Genomic DNA, 15567 nt, shown 5'->3' on the forward strand with positions numbered 1-15567 from the left:
TTAAAATAAATAGAAAATATGATTTTTAAATAATTTAAAATTAGGAACCCAAAATTTGAAAATTCTGGAAACTACAAGGACTAAACTCTTTTTCTTTCAACAGTTCAGGGACTAAACTGCAGTTTAGTTGCTGAAAAACGCCGGGGTTCGCCAAGTTTACAACCCCGGTACCCTCAAGACACCACAAGCTCCGGATCACATCTACATAACATCAGTAACACATTCATGCAATCAAAATCAACAAATCATCTCGGAGTTGGCTGGAATAACTCGAAGAAAACTCGCTGAACGGCGAGTTCTTCTTTTCTCCGGTCAGCTCTACTCCGGTATCGTTTGTTCACCAAACCACCACAAGTCGATTCATCTTTTTAGGCTCTACACTCTGGTACCAACCAATCAAACTAATATCCCATGGGAAAGAAACCCCCAATTTCAATTAAGAACATTCATACGGGTTATAAATCTTAATTTTTAAATTTGAAAATGAAACACAAATTTGAACATGTTATTGAACTCCAAATTCAACATCACTATTATGAGTAGCAATGCTAAAGTACTCACACCATAAGAGGTCTATGATGCCATCACAAAGGTCTACAAGACTCAACTTAAAGCTTTCAATTTTATTGGCAAAACTTTAGAACAGACTCTGGATGGTCATCAAAGTGAAGTCAAGAAACTGGTTAATCAAGAATTGATGAACTCATGCCTACTCTTAATGAAATCAAAACCAAGTTCATCAAGTTTTCTGACAAATTTGCTACTCTACATCTCTCAACTATAGAAGAAAACATCAAGAAGGTCAAGGACTCATTTATTGCTCTTCGTAATGTGATCTAACAACAAATCTCCAACAACAATGATACAAAGGTCAAATTGGATCAACTTTACAAGGCTAGATATGAGCCTTCAGCCTTGATGATGGAGGAAATTACAAGGGTGGTGCTGGATACCTTTAGCACACCTACCTTTACAATATCTACAAATGCTCCTTCCACAACTTCATCTCACCAAATTGAAGCTCTCCAAACTCAAGTCAATGAACTCTAAGCATCAAATGCATCCTTGACATCTCAGGTCTCTCAACTAACAACTCTGGTCCAAAGTCAACAGCAAGACATCAAATCCTTGATAGACTCTCAAAAATATTTTCTAATGTAGACATGTGTGTCTTTGGAAGCTATCATGGGTGCTTTAAAAGTCCCTCTTCAGGAAACTCCTCAAATAGTAAGGGCCCACATTCCTCACAATGTCATCTTGCCTACTACCAAGCCTAAGAGGGAGATGATGAAGCCCAAGATAAAATCAAGTCAAAGTGAGGAGGATGTTGGAATTGAAAGACTCAAAATGGCAGCTGAAGTCCCTTGTCTTAACAGGGAGTTTGGTGATTTCCTTGAAGGCCTGAGGGTCTCACTCAACTTCAATCATTTCTCCCACAAGAAGGTTGTGAACAACAATATCAATTTCCTGAGAGTGGTATTGGTCACTAGACAAATGTTCAGGCCATCTCCAACAGTTGTGATCCAAAAATCCAAATTTGGATCACTAATTGATCCAAATACTGATCCAAATTTCTGACCAACTCCAACAGTGTGATCCAAATATTTGATCCAAATTACTTTTTACATATAATAATATATAAATATCATATTAAGTAATTTTATCTTAAATTTATCGTATTATAATTATTAGCAATTTATACAACATTTCATAAATTAATTTAATCAAAAAAATTAATACACATAAAAATATTAAAATTGTGCACTTAATTCACGAAAAACACATTCATTGCAATAATTAACATACATAATATTATTGATACACACTAATTTTATGAATTAGTATATTCTTCCCACAAATGCTCAATTAATGCATCTCTAAGTGCAATATGTGCCTCTTTATTTTTTATTTTTCTAAAGCGGTCCAGGAATTCTTGGAATCGAGTATTTTCATCGATCGGAATATTCTCAACTTATGGATCCGGCACATCTGGCTCTTCAATATAATTCTATCTTTAAATTTTAATAAAATTATATTTTCTCATGATTTTAAGTTTTAGTTTAAAATAAATTTTGGTAAATATTAATTATATTTTGTTATTATATATTAAAATCAAAATTAATTTAAAATCACAAAATAATAAATCACATAAACTACAAATAACAAAACCATCATTTTATGTTAAACCAAGTGATCCAAATTTGGATCAGTGAACATTGGTGATCCAAATTTGGATCACTATTGGAGGAGAATTTAGGGTAATCTGCCCCAAATTTGGATCTTTGGATCACTGTTGGATTTGCCTTCAAGGAGAGGAGAATTGTGGTGAATGTAACTGAATCTGGAGTTTATAGGTGCATGCAAGTCTCTCCTTTTCTAAGATAAAAAAGATCCTCAGAACTTGATATATTCATCAATAAAGTCAATGTGATGAGTCCACATAACACTCTTTTGCTACGTGAACTAAAATTAGGTCAAACAGAAGCTTTCCCTGAAGCCTATCTGCAACCTAGAAAAGGAGTGTCTTACATATGCCCTAACACCAGGAGATGGAGACATTTTCAATTACCAAAACATTGTGTCATGACTAATAAGAAGCTGATGATGACTATTGAGACAGAGTTAAAGACCAAAAAGATCAAGAAAAATGAGGATGTTGAGATGATCAAGATCTTTATAAGATACTTGAAGAATGCAGATACCATGCTACCACAAACCAAAATCAATGAGAAAGATGATGACTTGGATGATGATGAGCAAAAGAAAGATGAACACAAATCTTTTGACTCAAATCCAAGTCAATCAAACAAAAACAGTGGGAGTCATAAGGAAGTAAGAGGTAGCAAGGATGATCAGAAGAAAGCGAAGGATGGAGACAAGAAGAAAGATGGAAGAGATGGAAAAGACACCAAGAAAACACCCATAAGCCAAAAATCCAAGACTCCATAAACCTCAACTCAAACTCTTAGCCACATAAACTCAAAACATCCAAACCTCAAAGCCTAATATATCTACAAACCTACATTCAACTCTCTACTCAAAATACCTATTCAAGCCAAACCAAGTCTCTCTGAAGAAACTGTCAAAACCTCCATCTTTCAAACCTCCAACCAAAAGTCACTTCAAGTCTACTAGAAGAAAACCAAAGCAAATAAAAGTTGAAACTGGTGCTCTATGGAACTGCTTCAATCAAGAGGATTTTGTTACCAATTTCAAAAGAGATATCATATGATGACTACAACAATCAATTAACTAAACACATAGTCAAAGTCTGTGTAAAAATTTTGGAAGAGGTGAAAATCTATTTTAAAGATGGCATATACATCTTACTTAACAAAGAAGTAATTAAAAATTACTCAACAATAGAGTTTGAAAGAGTAATCAGTTTGATGAATGGAAAAGATGTTTTATCAGGATGAGAAAGGCTGAATTAGATGGAAGGTTAAGAGAAAGAGATGAAAGGCATGCAAGAAAGAAGGCTGATGGGAAGCAAATGAAATGAAGTATGCTAAGGAAATTGAGATGTTGAGCAAAGGTCAAATGATCTAAAAGCTAAAGGATTGAGTAGAATTTCTCCTTATTGTGTGTTTCTGAATGTCAAGACTCAATGATTATCAAGGTACAAAATAAAATCTTGACAGTTACTCACTAAATGAATGGTTTAAACTGTTGGAAGCTCTAAGAGGGACCGAAATAATTGAAGAACTTGAGTGCCTTGTCAAACTCAAGAATTTGATTTAGAGAATAACCAGGATATGGAAAATTTAGATGACTATGTAAATTCAATTCTGAATATAACTACAAGAATGTATAAAATCTGTACTTTGTCAATCTGTCAGTTTTTGTTCAAATTTTAGATTGGGGTTAGTCTTGTTATCAGACATGAATTTGTGACAAGTAATCTTCTCACAAATAGGGGAGATTATCGTGTAAGACATGCCTGTACATAACAAGACTAAGTCACTCTGACAATCCTAAGAATCAGCTGTATGATAATTTTATTATATTTTTTATTTGTATTTCTTGAGTCTGTAAAAGTGTTAAGAAGATTAGATTGGAGGATTTTTCTATGAACAACCATCAAGCTAGGAATAAACTCTGGAAAAAGATCAATCCTGATCATGCCTTAGAGAGAAGTTTAGAAGTTTAGAATTGAATAATGTTGTTCTTGGAAAAATATTCTAAGTCAGATATCAACAAGTCACAGATCAAAGTATAGAGATATATGTCGAGAAGTAAAAAATCACTTATAGAGAAGTCCAAAGAGATATCGACAAGTCAAAATCTACTTGTAAAGAATCGGAGATATCGACAAGTCAAAAAAGTCCATGTAGAGAAGTGGAGATATCGACAAGTCAAAATCTACTTGTAGAGAACTGGAGAAATCGACGAAAGATCAAAATCTACTTGTAGAAAACTAAGAGATATCGACAAGTCAAAAGGCTATGTAGAGAACCTGGAGATATCGACAAGTCACTCTACTTTTAAAGAACTAGAGATCTCGACAAGTCATAATACTTATAAAGAAGTAGAGATATCGATAAGCCATTCTAGATATCAATATGTGACTTCTCTATACAGTAAAATAGATCTCGACAACAGTTTAAAAATTCAGAATACAGACAACTTGAAAATCCAAGAATTATCAGTCAACAAACATTTTATCATTGAATTGGAAAGTCTACAAATGCAGTTTGAAAAAGTGCAAGATCAAGGGTCAAGATGAACTGGATAAAGAAGGGTCACAGACTTGTTAGATTGCATGAAGATTTACTGCACTAAAAGTGAAAATAGACAAATAGACTTTGGAATATGTGTTAGTCCATTTTAGTGTAATGTTTGTATACTGTGCATGTTATTTTATAAATATGTAACGGGTCCTGTTTTTTAAAGGTAAAAAAAACAGATCTAGAACTCTGTATTCTCTCAAGAGAAGTAGCCGAGTTCTTATATTCAAGAATACAAATTTACAGCACAAATAAATTTGATTTATTATAAATCAAGTGAATTTTGATAAATTATTTGTGTCTTTATATTTAGTCATTTATCACAACATATTCAATTCTAACTGTTAAGTTTCAAAAGCCAAAATACTATCGAATAATCAAGAAAATCAATAAAACAGATTCACCCCCTCGGTGTTGCACTTCATACCTAACAAATATTTCATGTTATTTTAATAGATTTAGTTTTAAATTTATTTCTTGATAAAATACTTACGCATTATTAATTTTTTTTGTCGGTGAGATATATAATCTCGAAATAGATTGTACCGAAATACAATAGAGAAAAAAGGAGTTTTTTTCTCACAGTAAAGTTTATCATCTAACCGAAGGTCATGCATGATGGTCTCAGAAGCTTAGACAATAACGCTTTAAGTCCTAAAGAGAGAACACTCAAAAAATAAAATAAAACAAAATACGATTACTTATCTGAAATCTTTGCTCCAGTAGACTACTTGTTGAGAAATCCAACATTTTGATTTTCGTAACTCGTCCATCTACCATCCTGTTGAAATACCCACCTGAAGTATATGCTCGAGCAGACTACTTGTACATTAATCCAAATCTTCGACTTTCGAATCTAGTTTAGCAAGCATCATATTCAAGGACCACACTTGAATAAAAACAAAAGAATTTAATCACTTAAATATTTTGGTCAAAGATATAGATTCAATTAATACCGAAATTCAATTTAATAACATAATTATATGATAGGTAGAAATATTAACATTTATCTTAAAATCTAACCAAAGGTAATTCCTTTAGTTAGACACAAATAAGCCAAAAAATTGACACTCAATATCCTCTAAAAGGGCCAAATATTTTGCCACTAAATATCTCCCAAAAATAAATGAGACAAAGAGAAATATCACAAATAATAAAGAGAATATTATATACGATAATAAAATTTATTAAAAATAAATATACGTATACATAAAAATAAATATAACCAAAGAAACTTTAGTTAGACGCAAACAAACCCAAAAAATTGGCACACAATTTCCTCTAAAAGGCCAAGACAACTCAAATAAATTGGCACATTATTTTCTCTAAAAGGCCAAAACAACCCAAATAAATTGGCACATTATTTCCTCTAAAAGGCCAAAATAAAATGTACACGTAAAAAGTTTTCAATCAACGCACTCATAATTTTTTTTTCAAATCAAATAATTGATTGATTAACTATCAAATCAATTTAATTAAATCAATTAACAATTGACTATCTTGGCCCCAATCTTCCTCCACCTCCTTCCTCATCCCCACCCCCACTCACCAGCTTTCATGGCAGCAACCACCCGTCACCACCGTCCGGTGAAATTTCGGCGAACTCGGCACCCAGATTTTCTTCCCGCGTTCGACACACCCTCAACTGATCTATAAAACCATCCGATCCATTTTTCCAAATACGAAATGGAACCCAAACTCCGGCCAAACCCCGACTATCTCATTTCTCTCTTCTTCCTTTCTCTCTTCCACTCTACACAAAACAACACCACCAAACGCCACCACCACATCGATGGTAGCTTCGATGCCGGAAAACACAGACCACGCCGTACACCCATGATCGCCGCTGAACATATTATTAGATATCTCTGATTTGATTTTTTGGGTCGTCGTACACCTTAACATGGTAGATATCGGACCCAAATGAATTGGTAGCAATCACACTGAATATAATTTTGTCTTGTGTGTTATTAAATTTAAGTATGGCAAAATAAAGATTTTTACTTTAAATTTTATTAATTAAAGATACTAAACAATGTCTAAAATTTGAATTAAAAAAGTAAATGTAACATTACGATGATGTAATTGTGAGATAAAAATAATTAATAACTTAAACAATAAAGTCGAAATAAATAAATTTTGGGCTATTTTGAAACATAACCAAATTCAAAAATATATTTAAAAAAATATTAGCATTTTCTAAAAAATTAGCAAAAATCTTTTTATTTGTAAAAATACTAATTTTCATTTTTTTTTAAAAATACGATTTTTCTCTATATAACTAGATGCAACCTCCACAAACTTCTGCAATACAATTTCAAATTCAATATAATTAGCTGAATATCTTATTAATTTTAGTTGTACTGTATTTTTGAAATTATTTTCATAAAATTGTAAAAACAAAGAACCTAGAAAATTTATATTTTTGGTAATTTCTGAGAAATTATTTGGAGGGCAAATTAAAGGGAAAATGAATACCAAAACCGGAAGTCAATGTAAAGAAGATTGACAAGCATTTTATTTGCGCGCATCTGAATAAATTTGGATGGAGGAATGGATAAAACTAGGAGACTCACTAGAACGAGCGATGAGAGGATACAACAACAAAATTAGATATCTATAATCATCATCATAATCCCCATTTTTTAAAACCCCATTTTGCTAAAACCCTTTTATCCACAACCCCATTTCAACGCCATGTTTATGTTAAATTTTCATTACCCTTTAATCCCAGGTTGCTTAAATTTAGAGCTTTTGATTCCAACTCGGCTAAACCGCAAGAACAACACACCGAGTCAGCTCAGTTGTTTCAGGTTTTGACTCAGTAACTGTTGTGCTTTTGAATGCTTCTTTTCATTTTTGTTGTAGTTTGAAGAATTGTAGTAATATTGCTGATGTTTTTTGAGGAATTTTTTGAGTTATTCACATTTGAGTTGCAATGACAAAGAGCCTTGGTGACTTGCTTTTTTCTGACCGGGTGTAGGTAGAGTGCCTCGCAATTGGTGGAATTTCGATTTCTTTTTAGTAATTATTGCTGAGGGTTCTTTGCTTCTTGTCATTATTGATCTTATTGTGAAAATTTAACGGTTATGTTGTTATATATATATATTTTTTTGCGATGAGCAAAGGCAATGGATGATGAAAAATTTTTGAGCTTACCTGATTGACAGGCCTTTTTGTAGATATACTAAGTATTGTAGATAAAAAAGTTGAATTCTTTTGCTCAAAGACTTGAAAGTGAGGTTTTAGTTAGGAATATGTGAGAAGGTCTTGCATTGAAATAAAGTTATGTAATTTTAAGTAAGGAAGGTTTCAATTTGGTGATGATTTTGTAAATTTTTGTGACCAATGGGTTTCCAGAAATTGAAGGAAGCGGAACGAGAAAGGATTAATAAATTAGAAGAACTTGAAAGGAAAGCAAATGTACAGTTAGAAAGGCAACTTGTCATGGCTTCGGACTGAGCAGGGCATTGTTAACCATGCGGGAAAGTTGAAGGGAACAGAGTGGGATCCTGAGACTTCACATAAAATAGACTATAGTGAATTTAAGAGACCTTCTTGATACAAAACAATGTCCAGTATATGGAGTACTCAAACTATGGACAGTCAGTATCAGGTACTACATAATATTGTATAAGCACTTGCTTGGTCTTTTTAAGTTTAATGTATATTGTTTGCTTTTGAAATGAGAAACTTTTGGCTAGATAAATTTAGACTCTGTCACATATATTATATCCATAATGGATATATGTAAAGTTTAGTACTTGGTTATTCCACAAGCTGATATGTGGTAGGAACCAATTTTCACATGACTAAAGAATGCAATAGGATTTGAACTTTCGGCATATTCTCTTTCTTATCTTTGATAAAATCGTGTCTATGACCCAGTGATCCTTCATACTACAAAGATGAAATGCTCAAGGAGCAGGAGGAGATTCAAAAAAAGAAATTGTTTACCGTCGTCATGTAGTTGATCGAATGCCAATTGATGCTTGGAGTGATGTTTGGGGGAAGTTGCATCAGCAGCTTGTAAATGTCGACGTTTATCATGTTGACACAGTTCCTGCTGAAGTTTATTCTAGCGTGGCAACTGCAGTAGTTTGGGGCATGCGCCTTTGCACTTGCGATTGGAGTGTATATATGGATTGATAATAGGATGAGACCAATATATTCAAAGCTGATACCTTGTGACCTGGGAACCCCTCCCACAAAGACGAGACTGCCAATCAAGCGCAAGGCCCTTGGATCATTAGGGAAGAGCAGGTAAGTACTAACGAGTTATATATTGACGGTTTTAATTTTGAAAACTTGTTGAATCTGTTGTGACTTCATGTATGTTGAACATTTCTTTTTTGTTTCTTGATTTACTTTGTTCATCCAAGTGGTCCACCTTTTGGCTTTCCATATGGATACCAGATCTTATTTTCCACAAAGTAAACATATTCCTATAGACGTTGGTTGTAGCTTCCTACATGACCTTTTTTTTTTCTGGCTAATTATTGAAATGTTTTAGTTTCCCTCTAATCTGTGAGAACTCTGTTCAAGCTATATTATTGTCACTGTATTGACAAGTGAAATTGGGGACTGACTTGAAGGTGTTTGTCATGTATTCCATATGTATATATATTATTGCAAATTTACAAATTTTTTCTTCCGAAGTGACTTAGATATTATTTAATAGAATAGAAGTATAAGAAAATGATATATATTCTTTATTGTGGATAAATACATTTCCATGTATTTTTACCAGGGCAAAATTATAGCTGCAGAAGAAACAACCGGTGTCACCTTTGAAGATTTTGCTGGTCAGGAATATATTAAAAGGGAGCTACAGGAGATTGTTCGAATACTAAAGAATGACGAAGAGTTTCAAAATAAGGTATATATTGTCCTAAAGGTGTGCTCCTCCATGGCCCACCTGGAACCGGTAAAACCCTTCTGGCAAAAGCTATTGCTGCGAAGCAGGGCTTCCATTTTTTTTGCAAGCTAATGGCACTGATTTTGTGGAGGTAAGACTTTACTTTTTCACTAGTTCTCCATTAAACAGAAATTGAGGTTAGTCATGTATCACAGGTTGCTGCAACAGCCAAATATTATTTCTTGTCTGCTGGTAGTCCAAGTTATATATGGATGTTCCCTGGATGCTGAAAAGACATAAAATGATGAGAAGCTAAATATTAATTAATGTCATATTACCTTAATATACATGTATTTGTATTCTACACAATATAAGTCTGTGGCAAATAAGACAGAGAAGTGAAGGAGCAAATTGGGATAAAATGAAGAAGATTAAGGTAATACGAGGTGTGGCAAAGATCACAAAGTAGTGACTGTATACTCTTACTCAATATTCAAGTTCATTGGTATGCTTAAATTATTCTAAGAGATTTAACCGCTATTTTTTTTGTAAATTGTACACTATTTTTTTTGCTAATTGATTACACACGCACACACAGGAGTCGAACTCCTGTCCTCCCGCAAGGGGGTACAAAAGCTCAACCATTGTACCAACACTTCGTTGGAAACGTACACTTATTTATTAACTTTTGCCTGTTGTAATCAAGTTTAGCACACTGATATACTATAGTTCCCTTGGTCTTGTTTCTTTCGTAAGTTTGCCTTCTTGTGGGGATAATCTTTTCTACTCATTCTTGGAATACACTAATTGGATTGAGTGACAGAGCACAAAATTGGTGAGAAAGGTGTGACTAAATCCAGAGTTCTTAAGTTAATGAAAGGAAGTTTAAGTATTCTTGAGGCTTTTATTCCATCTATAAACCATATCTTAATATTATGCTAGACATCGATATCTTTAAGATAAAAACAGTTAGGCATATACTTTTTTGGCCTTGACCTTTTAAACGTTTAGTTTTTTAGTGGATTTCCCAAAACCACATAATGACTTCTTAAGTCCCAAATTGTAGTCTACATTTTGAAAATGTGTTTATGATTAAATGTCTCACTTCCAAGGCAAGTTCAAAGCGTGAAATATTCCATTTAAAGTTGGAAGGAACCATCATTTTAGTTTGCTATTTGTATAAATTGTGCTTTATAATCCTCTTCCGATAAAGGTTTGGGTAGCGGAAATCTATTTTACTCGGACTCTTCATTTTACCATCAAGTACCCGTGTCAGACACTTGACACTCGGACATGGACATTTGGACCTGGACACTTATTTTAGAGCAAAAATATGTATATTTTTCAAAATGTTGCAGAGTCCGATACTTGGACACGTATCCATGTCGGACACTTCTAGCCGAGTCCGAGTAACATAGGCGGAAATGTAGGATTTTTCAGTCCGCAGATGGAAATTGAAATTTAGGTCTTCCAGTAGACATTATAAATTTTGGAATTCATAGCGAATTTTCAACTTGACGAGCAAGTTGGAAAGACGGGTGTAAAGAGTTATTCATCTGAGAGATTTTTACATTGCAATATTAAGAAGGGTTTTAGAGTGATGAAAAACACATTGAAGGCGTGAAGGATGTCGAATGGACTAGGATTAGGTAGCCGGACAACAACAAGTCTAATGAAGGAAAAATCGAGATATACGGATGATGTGAATACTTAAATAGATCTTACAAGCAGGATCAAATTACATGCAAGTGCCTGACGAAACCTTAGAGGCAAAGCGAACAAGTATAATAAGAAAAACAAAAAACAAGGTCAGATGACTCCTCACTAACTAATGTATAAATACCTCAAAGTTGATGATCTTTTACCTTGGTAGCATTTCTTATGCAATTCGCTGGCATCCTTTTTTGAATCTTCATCTGACTCTAGATTTCTTTCCTTTTATAATTTACGTTGCGCCATTAAGTCGAAATCAAATCAACCTTATTTTGTTAGATTGCAGGAATCAACCTTTTACTTCCATCATTCCTATTTCGCAGGAAACCACAAAAATTAAGCTGTTTAGGAAGTATGTGATACCATCATCTGATACATGTTTAGAGAATTTTTGGATTGAAGTTCATAACTATTGACAAATAACCCTCGGTAATGATTTTTTAAACCGGAAAAATCTTAAATTTGATATGTAATATACATCAGTCGTGAAGTGGTATTTGCTAAAAGATCATGAACAAATGTACCATGGAGCTACGAGATGTCGCTGAAATGTGAAATATGTTTTCAACAAAAGCGTATCCCATTTTCTAGCTTAGCGAAGAAGAGGAGGATATAGAAAGATTAGTTGACGTGTGCGTGTATGTGTGGTTCTGTCTCAGTGTCAATACTTAATTATCTTATGCAAAGAGTAGCAAGTACATTTTGTTCGAGGCTATGTAGAACTTTAGAGAAACATTTATGACAGATTAATTAGCAATCTATATTATGTAGTATCGCCAAAAATCTTGTTCATTAAACCATTTAATTAAGTTTTTGAGTAATTTACATACCAGTTTAACTTGAAATGTTGATACTTGGCCATTTTCATCATTATAAAGGACTTGGGCGAAAACCCTTCACACACTTTTCCTTGGAAGTTTATTTGGTTATATTAGTCTTTAAGTGATATTCTTTGTCCAACTAAGCTGGTATATGGATCTTGCTACCGGTTAAGTTTTCTTTTCCTTCACTTTCCCTCACATTCTTAAGAAGTATAGTGTTAGGAAACATAATATATAGAATAAATATTAAATCAGTTACGAATCTGAATAATTAGTGTGTGCATCAGTTATGGATTTCAAAGGGAGGATTTGGTGGGAATAATAATTTTTAGCTTTAATCTAGGGATTGTGAGTTGAGATTGGGGTTATAAATTAGGGAAGCCATTTAATATGTTTGAGTCATGAAGAAATAAGATTGACTAAGTGTGGTTTTTTAAGTGTGTTTATGGAGAGTGGGTGGTCTCTCGAATAACACCCGATTGTGTGTGCGTGTGTTTATCAATAAAGGAATCTGTTTCCTTTTATATTTATACAAAGAGCAGGCCTGGACAGGTCCTAACAGTGGTATCAGAGCACGTCTGTTCTTGGGGCAATGACAAGTGCAAAACAAGTTGAAAATCGAGTCGACGACTTCCAGGGGATTTTTTTTGAAAGATGCAAGCAAAAATTTTTGAAGTTGGATATTGAAAAGTTTCAAAAAGACATTTCTTTCCTCAAAGAAGGTATGGTTGCCATACTTGCAAAATGGACAACTATAGTCGCAAGACTACTGGACCATTTTCGTCTGCTCGTGAGGATTCGCAAGGCTTGGAACAAGCCAAGAAGTCGGTCTACGAAACTGAGGAGAAGCTGAAGGGAGTAAAAAGCGAATGATAGAGAGCTTAAATCAGATTTTCAAAAAAATGATTTTGGAAAACTTCAAGAAGATGAAAGGTCTCATCAGCAACCACCAGTATTGGAGGTTTAGGGCAGACTCCGTTAAATTTTAATAGTGGCAACAACAACAAAGAGACTTGTTTGTTTGATGTCTCATCGCCTCCAAGCTCATCCATGGACTCTTTATCACAAAGACTTGAAATATTCGAAGGCTTAAAACTTGAAGGGGGTCGTTGAAGGCTGAAAGTTATTTTGACAGTTATTTTGAATTAGTAAACCTCTCAACGCCAACTAAGAAGGTATGGTCGGTTATAGTATACTTGAGAAATGATCTTTTGTTCTTGGACTATTGCGGGGAATGTCAGCGGCCTTCTTGTAACTGGAGGAATTTAGAAAATTATTGGCGGAGAGGCAGGGGTTCTGGATTAGAAAGAAAAGGAAAAAGAAAGAATGAAACAATTTTCTCATTTGAACCTTGAGGACAAGGTTCAAGTTTGGGCGGCGGGTAATGTTAGGAAACATAATATATAGAATAAATATTAAATCAGTTACGAATCTGAATAATTAGTGTGTGCATCAGTTATGGATTTCAAAGGGAGGATTTGGTGGGAATAATAATATTTTAGCTTTAATCTAGGGATTGTGAGTTGAGATTGGGGTTATAAATAGGGAAGCCATTTATATGTTTGAGTCATGAAGAATAAGATTGACTTAAGTGTGTTTTTAAGTGTGTTTATGAGAGTGGGTGGTCTCTCGAATACACCCGATTGTGTGTGCGTGTGTTCATCAATAAAGGAATCTGTTTCCTTTTATATTTATACAAAGAGCAGGCCTGGACAGGTCCTAACAGTCAAGTTTGGGCGGCGGGTAATGTTAGGAAACATAATATATAGAATAAATATTAAATCAGTTACGAATCTGAATAATTAGTGTGTGCATCAGTTATGGATTTCAAAGGGAGGATTTGGTGGGAATAATAATATTTTAGCTTTAATCTAGGGATTGTGAGTTGAGATTGGGGTTATAAATAGGGAAGCCATTTATATGTTTGAGTCATGAAGAAATAAGATTGACTTAAGTGTGTTTTTAAGTGTGTTTATGGAGAGTGGGTGGTCTCTCGAATAACACCCGATTGTGTGTGCGTGTGTTTATCAATAAAGGAATCTGTTTCCTTTTATATTTATACAAAGAGCAGGCCTGGACAGGTCCTAACATATAGTTTGTTGTGACATCTTTAAAAAGGAAGTATGGCAGGTAAATTGAGATGGATGAAGTTATTAATAATTGTGCACTCTTATTAACAGAAAACATGAATATGAATTAGGAGAGCAGTTTTCATCAGTGATGCTTATATTTGATTTACTGTGAGAATGTTTACTGCGCAAACCAAAATTTGTAGATCTGATTGAATTATCAAGGTGTCAATCAAATAGGTTCTTGTTCTCGTGTTTTGGTGTATAAGTTGTCGGCCCTGGAGTGTGTTTTATTTCCAAGGTCTAAAGTTCATTCTGAGCTTCACTGTAACTGTAGTATAAAAGCATAATTTAAATAGTACTTACACAACTATTGTCATGTTTTTCACTCTTCTTCACTGTTCAATAGTATACATTAGGTATATAATTTATTTCATACCCTAAATTTCCTAATAAGTTAATATTACTTGCACATTTTGAAAATTTAGGAAGAAGAAAACATGACTAGAAGGGAGTAGATACATGTAATTTCCTGGAAAAGTACCGCACTGTGTATTCTGTTCTATAATTTTATTATTGACAGTTTTTTTAAGCTCCGGAAACTAGCTAACTGGAAGTTCTATTTTGCAGATGTTTGTTGGTGTTGCTGCATCTCGTGTTAAGGATCTTTTTGCTAATTCCAGATCATACGCTCCTTCCATTATTTTTATTGACGAGATAGATGCTATTGGCAGCAAACGTGGCGGGCCTGATATTGGCGGGGTAATAAATTTACTTTTCTGTAATTACAGAATAATTTGTATCCTTTTTCCCTTCATCAGTTTGTTTCTTTAATGTTAATAAGCTATTTTAACAAGAAGGTTAAGTGTTAAGAAGAAGTCATTTCTGTGGGATGCATATTTTATAAGATAACCATATTGTTGGAAACTAGTTATATTTTGGCAGCAAGCAGTAAAAAAAAAGAAGATTAGTGTAGACATACCATCTCTATTGATCTTAATGGTCAAGAAGCTACTTAGCTGACGTAGCATAAGTTATGCTGGTAATAATCTAGCCTATCCCAGTATATTGATATGAGATGGTGAGAATTTGCGGGTTGTTTGGCTTAGAAGTTCAATCTATTTCCAAATTTCATATACAGTCCCTTGTTTGTCTTAAAAGTATTGATAATTTCCTATATTCAGATTATGAGGCTGAATGAATCCTAATAAGCCATTGCTCGTAATTTAGTAAATTTGAGCCCTATCATATGACACCATTTCAAATTTGTTTGATAACATATATTGTCCCTTTGGTTTTCTATCCAGTTCTGGAACAGAAATTTGATTTTTCTTTTGTTTAAAAGTTTCATCCCCTCTTGACAAAAAAAGTTTCATCCC

The 15567-nt window shown here is 33.8% G+C and overlaps 1 pseudogene; it reads left to right on the plus strand.

Moving 5' to 3' along the window:
- Positions 1–1185: 1185 nt before the first annotated feature.
- LOC141703310 (putative inactive ATP-dependent zinc metalloprotease FTSHI 4, chloroplastic) lies at positions 1186–14950 on the plus strand (annotated as a pseudogene).
- Positions 14951–15567: the final 617 nt, after the last annotated feature.

The sequence above is a fragment of the Apium graveolens genome, unplaced genomic scaffold (genome assembly GCF_009905375.1).
Source record: "Apium graveolens cultivar Ventura unplaced genomic scaffold, ASM990537v1 ctg6481, whole genome shotgun sequence".
Lineage (NCBI taxonomy): Eukaryota > Viridiplantae > Streptophyta > Magnoliopsida > Apiales > Apiaceae > Apium > Apium graveolens.